The sequence below is a fragment of the Helianthus annuus genome, chromosome 4, assembly GCF_002127325.2.
Source record: "Helianthus annuus cultivar XRQ/B chromosome 4, HanXRQr2.0-SUNRISE, whole genome shotgun sequence".
Taxonomy (NCBI): Eukaryota; Viridiplantae; Streptophyta; class Magnoliopsida; order Asterales; family Asteraceae; genus Helianthus; species Helianthus annuus.
This window is the reverse complement of record NC_035436.2, coordinates 199,313,260-199,319,593: the sequence shown is the minus strand read 5'-3', so window position 1 is coordinate 199,319,593 and position 6,334 is coordinate 199,313,260. Positions and strand designations below refer to the sequence as shown.

The window sequence follows — 6,334 nt, the reverse complement described above, 5'->3', positions numbered from 1 at the left end:
ATGATCACCATTGTAGGTGATTAATGGGTTATGTGAATTGGAATAAACACTAGGAAATAGATTGTTAATCTAGTGTAATTTGGTAATTTTGAGATGAATTCAGCAATTAGGAGCTTACAATCATGTAAAATGGTGAATTCATGTGAAATCATGGCTAATTGATAAACTAAAGATGTGATATGTAATTATGTAAAAATTCTGCCTATAAAGTGTTTGTTGAAATGCCTCTATGAAGGCTTAAAACTGAAATTTCAAGTTTAAACGCATAATCATGATATTTAGTGTATTATGCGAATGATGATTTGAAAAGAGAGTTCTAAACATATGGTAATTGAACTCAATAGGAACGGGCGCAGGAGCGTCAAGTGGACAAGCGAGTGCCGAACCACGTCAAAAAGGGTTACTTTGAAGGTATGTAACACGTCTCGTTACATTATGTAAATTTAGATCGTTGTAGTTGTTTATCATATTTCTAGTTAAATTGGATTGGAGCAAAGGCGTTGTCATATTTGAATACTAGTATGAATGACGAATTTAGCTCGTTGGTAGTTGCCAAGAAGGAAGGAAATTTCCGTAGGCAAGCCAAACGGGTCAATCAATCAAGTAAACATGGTCCATATTCCGAATATGATAAATTGATGTATGTAGTGGCTATAGTATGATGTACTAGAAATATTAGACCTTTACTACTTTGATAATGCAGGATGTTGAAACCCGAAAGTTGGAATTTTTGGTTGAAATGCTCAAACCAAACAAAAGCATGAATTCCCAGGTGCTACCGTAAATTACGGTGTCACCGTAATTTACGGTAGGGAATTTTGATTTATGGTGGTTCTCTCCTGTGTTACGGTGTAACCAGGAATCTCCAGCACTCACCGTAATTTACGGTGGTACCGTAAATTACGGTGGAGCCTGGAACACTTTTATATTCTCATTCTTTTAATGGGGTATTAAGCTTTAAAACTTTATCATTCTTAAACATCAAGAACTAACGATCTAATTGTTGATTCTTAGGTAATTAGAAGTCATGGATGGCGATCAAGCGACAAGATAAATGAACCGAACACTCCACTTCGAAGCTTCCGCTATGTTAAATTTGTTAAACAGTGGTTCTTTTGTTGTAATCAAAGTCTTAAACAACAATATTACGTTCTACTTTTGTACTTAGTAGGCTAACTAGTAAAAGTTTTGAAACTTATGTAAATTTTAACGGCTTTTGGTATAAAATAGATATTTAATTCTAGTTTAAAAATAAGGGTGTAACAAGTTGGTAATCAGAGCCTCAGGTTGTCAATAAGTGTTCGATTCAAGCTTGATCGACCATCCGGTAAGAACTAATCTTAGTTAATAAATCTTATATTACGTAAAGAACGAGAAATGAACAGATATGCATGAAAAGAGCAAGTAAGCTCAACCAACAGCAAGAACAATCAAATCAAGTTGTGAACTTGATTAAACCAACAGCAAGAACAATCAAATCAAGTTGTGAACTTGATTAAACCAACAGCAAGAACAATCAAATCAAGTTGTGAACTTGATTAAACCAACAGCAAGAACAATCAAATCAAGTTGTGAACTTGATTGAACCAACAGCAAGAACGATCAAATCAAGTTATGAACTTGATGAAATCAAACAAGAACAGCATGTGTTAAAAATGAAATGTTTTAACAATTTATGTAAACATTTCAGAAACGAAGATGGCTGATAAAGGTAATGATGATGCGGTGCCAAGAGTCACCGAACAAGTCAGGGAGGCGATTGCCGAAGAGGTTGGAAAGGCAATCGAAAACAGTCTGACAGGCTTCATTGATAGAATCCAAAACACAGTTCTGTCAATGGTAGAAGATAGAATCAAGAAATTAGAAGACGACTCAAAACTAGAAAAGGAAAAACATGGAGGACGGAAACCTTGTTCATACAAGGAATTCATGGCCTGTAAACCACCGATATACAATGGGGAGGTTGACCCAATAGTGTGCCAAAGATGGCTAAGTGATATCGAAGGGGTATTCGAGAGAACCCACTGTGATGTAAATGACTATGTAGCCTATGGTACGGGTCAACTAAGAAATCAAGCAAAAGATTGGTGGGATAACAAGAAGAGAGAGATCGGTATTGAAGCTGTTAAGATCATGACTTGGGATGAATTCAAGACGCCATTTCTGAAGCATCATAGCCCCAAAGCGGTTATGAATAAAATCAAGCAAGAATTCATGCAGCTCAGGCACAAAAACGAGACCATAGACAAGATCACGGCAACGTTTATGGATAAAATGAAGTTTTGTGATGATCTTGTAACAAACGAAGAACAAAGGATATATTATTATCACAACATGTTGAGTGCCGAGTATAGGGAGTTTATCACCCCTTCCAAATACGAGACCCTTACCGAGATTATAAATGCTGCTCGGGAAAGGGAAATAGAGCTGAAAAAGAGTATCGAAAGGGGTGAACGGAGGGCACCTGATGTAAATCCCAGCCCTACTAAAAAGGCACGAACAAGTGAGAGCTCAAAGAAGTCTGATACGAAAGGCGGGTCACCGGGTTGCAAAATTTGTGGGAAGGGCCACAAAGGCGAATGTCATTACAAGGATAAGCCCTGTCCTATATGCAAGAAAACGGGACATATAGCCTTATCATGCCCGGAGAAGGTAACGGTTTGTTACAATTGTTATCGAACGGGTCATAAGAAAGCAGAGTGCCCGGAGCTGGTTGAAAAGAAGGGTGGGCAGGAACAGAAAGGTGAAGCCCCCAAAGCAAAGGCGAGGTCTTTTCAACTAACAGCCGCTGAAGCAAAGATTGAACCTGACGTGGTCTCAGGTATATTTACTGTAAACTCGATTCCTGCATGTGTATTATTCGATACGGGTGCGAATAAATCCTTTGTTTCATATGGATTTATTCGACATCCTTCATTTGTTCTAACTAAATTACCTGTGCCCTTAGAAGTAGAGATAGGTAATAATAAAAGTTTTGTTGTTTGCGACGTATGTGAAAATTGCAAACTGAGCATTGACGATGAAGAATATTTGATAAATCTAATCCCGATGTCGATGGGAGAATTTCAAGTCGTCGTTGGGATGGATTGGCTATCTCGACACCACGCAAAGGTCGTGTGTTTCCGTAAAGAGATAAAACTGACATCTCCGAGCGGGAAACACGTCACCATCTATGGCGAAAAAGGAGGCAATCCCATTGTATGCTCAATGTTGAAAGCACACAAACTAATGAAGCAAGGATGTAAAGCATTTATGATATACGCAAATGAACCCGAAAAAGAATCACGAAAGATTGGAGATGTACCGGTAGTACGAGATTATGAAGATGTTTTTCCGGAAGAATTGCCGGGGATACCGCCCGAACGGGAAGTAGAGTTCGGGATCGAATTGATTCCGGGCGCGAAACCCGTAGCAAAAGCCCCGTATCGGCTTGCGCCGTCAGAATTGCAAGAATTGATGTCCCAAATCCAAGACCTGCTTGACAAGGGATTCATAAGGCCGAGTGTGTCTCCTTGGGGCGCACCGGTATTGTTCGTGAGAAAGAAAGACGGGAGTATGCGCATGTGTATCGATTACCGGGAGTTAAACAAACTCACGGTAAAGAATCGATACCCGCTCCCGAGAATAGACGATTTATTCGACCAACTACAAGGTGCGAATTGGTTTTCCAAAATTGACCTTAGATCGGGGTATCACCAATTAAGGGTCAAAGAAGAAGATGTGCCGAAGACGGCTTTCCGCACGAGATACGGACATTACGAATTCCTTGTGATGTCATTCGGATTAACGAACGCGCCCGCGGCTTTCATGGACCTCATGAACCGGGTTTGCAAACCGATGCTGGATAAGTCGGTCATCGTGTTTATCGATGACATATTGGTATATTCGAAAAGTGAGGCTGAACACGCACATCACCTACAAGAAGTGTTAGAAGCCCTTAGACGAGAGAAGCTATACGCAAAATTCTCTAAATGTGCCTTTTGGTTACGAGAGGTACAATTTCTTGGCCACATTATAAGCGCTGACGGAGTACTGGTGGATCCGTCAAAGATTGAGGCGGTGTCAAAATGGAATTCCCCAAAGAACCCTTCTGAAATTAGAAGCTTTTTGGGACTTGCGGGATACTATAGGAGATTTATTCAGGATTTCTCCAAGATTGCGTCGCCACTAACCAAGCTGACCCGAAAGACAGAAAGATTCATCTGGGGTGTTGAACAAGAGAAAGCGTTTCAAACGCTAAAAGAAAAATTAACTCAAGCTCCGGTACTAACACTACCGGACGGAGTTGAAGACATGGAGGTTTACTCGGATGCTTCACTATCGGGACTCGGATGTGTATTGATGCAACGGGGCAAGGTCATAGCCTATGCCTCGAGGCAATTAAAGATACACGAACAGAAATATCCTACGCACGATCTCGAGTTGGCGGCGGTAGTATTCGCATTAAAAATATGGAGGCACTATTTGTACGGAGTAAAATGCACCATATTCACCGACCACAAGAGTTTGAAATACTTCTTCGATCAGAAGGAGTTAAATATGCGACAAAGGCGGTGGCTAGAAACGGTAAAGGATTATGATTGTGAAATACGTTATCACCCGGGAAAGGCTAATGCAGTGGCCGATGCGCTGAGCCGCAAATCGGATAATACCCCAATACGGGTACGATCAATGCAACTGGTTGTGACTTCAAGCTTGCTTGAACAAATTCGAGAAGCACAAGATGAAGCTGTAAGGGCAGAAAACTGGAAAAAGGAAAGAATTATCGGCCAAGTTAAGGACCTAGAGGTGGGCAGTCACGGCCTGAAGACTCGCTTTAATAGAATCTGGGTCCCTAACATATGTGGGGTTAAAAAGCTTCTACTCGATGAAGCTCATAAATCCCGTTATTCCATTCACCCGGGAGCAACCAAGATGTATCATGACTTGAAGCAAAATTATTGGTGGCCCGGAATGAAGCGGGACACCGTGAAGTACGTGGAAAAGTGTTTGACATGCTTGCAAGTCAAGGCAGAACACCAAAAACCATATGGTAAACTTCAACCGTTAGAAATTCCGGTTTGGAAATGGGAGCAAATTACAATGGACCTATTGACCAAACTGCCTAAAACAAGTCGTGGTTTTGATGCCATTTGGGTAGTAGTGGATAGGTTAACCAAAAGCGCTCACTTTATTCCCATTCGTGAGACTTATACTTCGGAGAAAATGTCGGAGGTTTATACCAACGAGATCATAGCAAGACATGGAGTACCGATATCCATTGTGTCAGACAGAGATACTCGGTTTACTTCAAAATTCTGGCGTGAATTCCAAGGACAGGTGGGAACTAAATTGTTCCTTAGCACTGCTTACCATCCACAAACGGATGGGCAGAGCGAAAGAACAATACAGACATTGGGTGATATGCTACGGGCTTGCATTATCGACTTTGGGGGTAGTTGGGATGTTCATTTACCTTTGGTCGAATTCGCATATAACAATAGCTATCACGCGAGCATTAAAATGGCCCCGTATGAGCTATTATATGGCAGAAAGTGTCGGACCCCGGTATGTTGGGGAGAAGTAGGTCCGCGGGGGCTAGCGCCATTCGATATAATCCGAGCTACAAACGCTAAAATTGATATAGTTCGGGCACACTTGAAAGCGGCTCAAGACCGGCAAAAGGCATACGCAGATAAAAGAAAAAGGCCAATTGAGTTTCAGGTTGGCGACATGGTCATGCTAAAGGTTTCCCCATGGAAGGGTATCATTAGATTCAGAAAAAGGGGGAAGTTAAGCCCGAGATTTATTGGGCCATTTAGAATCACTGAACGGGTCGGTAAAGTGGCTTATCGACTTGAATTACCTGAAGAATTGAGTGGAATTCATAGCACATTCCACGTATCACATCTTCGAAAATGTTTGGCTGACGAAACTGCTCATGTCCACTACGATGACATCGAGGTGGACAACAGCCTCAACTATACGGTAAAACCAATTGCGATTTTAGATCGTAAGGAGAAAAGTTTGAGGAACAAGATAATAAGTCAAGTCAAGGTCAAATGGGAGCACAGAAAAGGGTCAGACACTACATGGGAGTCCGAGGAAGAAATGCGGCGACTCCACCCTACATTATTTGGTATGTAATTCGGTTTCGGGGACGAAACCCTTTTAAGGGGGGTGGACTTGTAACACCCCGAAAATATAAAACTTTATATTAGAATTATATAAAGAATAAATAAATGAGAAATTCACCAACTAAAATTTTAACCTAGTTGGTTAATAGTTGAGAATATACCTATAATAAGAATTAAAAGCCACAAAATAAAATGTTGTCCAAAGTGAAAGGACTTAA

At 40.9% G+C, this 6,334-nt stretch overlaps 1 long non-coding RNA gene across 1 annotated transcript; it reads left to right on the top strand.

Annotated features, from left to right (window-relative positions):
- The first annotated feature begins 256 nt into the window (after positions 1-256).
- LOC110935258 lies at positions 257-1,243 on the top strand. The gene is made up of 2 exons (XR_002588992.2): positions 257-411; positions 1,015-1,243. It is a non-coding gene; the product is annotated as an uncharacterized LOC110935258 (long non-coding RNA).
- The last annotated feature ends 5,091 nt before the right edge of the window (positions 1,244-6,334 follow it).